This window comes from Arachis ipaensis, chromosome B07 (genome assembly GCF_000816755.2).
Source record: "Arachis ipaensis cultivar K30076 chromosome B07, Araip1.1, whole genome shotgun sequence".
Lineage (NCBI taxonomy): Eukaryota > Viridiplantae > Streptophyta > Magnoliopsida > Fabales > Fabaceae > Arachis > Arachis ipaensis.
This window is the reverse complement of record NC_029791.2, coordinates 103,385,548-103,386,473: the sequence shown is the minus strand read 5'-3', so window position 1 is coordinate 103,386,473 and position 926 is coordinate 103,385,548.

Sequence of the window (926 nt, the reverse complement as noted above, 5' to 3'; positions counted from 1 at the left end):
ATGTATATTTTCACTTCTCTTCCTTTAAGTATTTATTACATATAATTTAGAGAGAATACTAATATTGTGATTAAAAGTTAGAATCGAAATACAATTGTTTAAAAAAAAATTTTGAGTTAACTTTATAACTATCGATATAATTTTTTTATGCTACTATCTAATTATATTTTTATATACATAAAGAGAAAAAATATTATTTTTAAATAGTAAGTATAAAAATTAATTATTTCTATTTGTATAACAAACTTAACACCTAATCAAATATAAACGTATACACATTAAATTCTTTCAAATTTTAGATAACGAATATTAAAATTAATTATTAGTAAAAAATTAAACTCTTTCACATAAAAATAATAATTAAAAATTTTATTATTTGATTTTTTTAATCTACGGAGATTTTTGTCCGCTTCAACCTTTTTGAAAAAATAGTTTAATTCTATAAATCTTTTGTGGTATAATCGATATAGCGTGTAGGTGAGATGGAGGTTTATTGGGCTCTCGAAGGATTTAGTGTTGCTCATATTTTGCAAGAGATGCTTACTTATAAATCTGATCATATTAAAGTTCGGCAAATAGTACTCGTGACTACGATCATTGGACGAACAATGCCAAGATTAGGAAAATCCTATTGCAAATTTTTCCAAACCCCTGGAAATGCATGAAAAAAAAAAGGCTCGAATGGTACGATCCCGCCATTATCCCAGAATGAAAGGGGCGATCTCGTAGTTCTTAGTCTGTGAATATACGTTGTTAGGTGCTCCGTTTTTCTTTTTCCATTGAGACCGAACCTAAACTTGTGCTCGAGAAAAATGGGTCCGGACCTCTTGCGGGAATAATTTGAAAGATCTAAAACCAAAAATAATGGATGGGACGATTCAAGTGAGATCCAATGTAGATTTAACTTTTTTTTTATGTTCCCATAA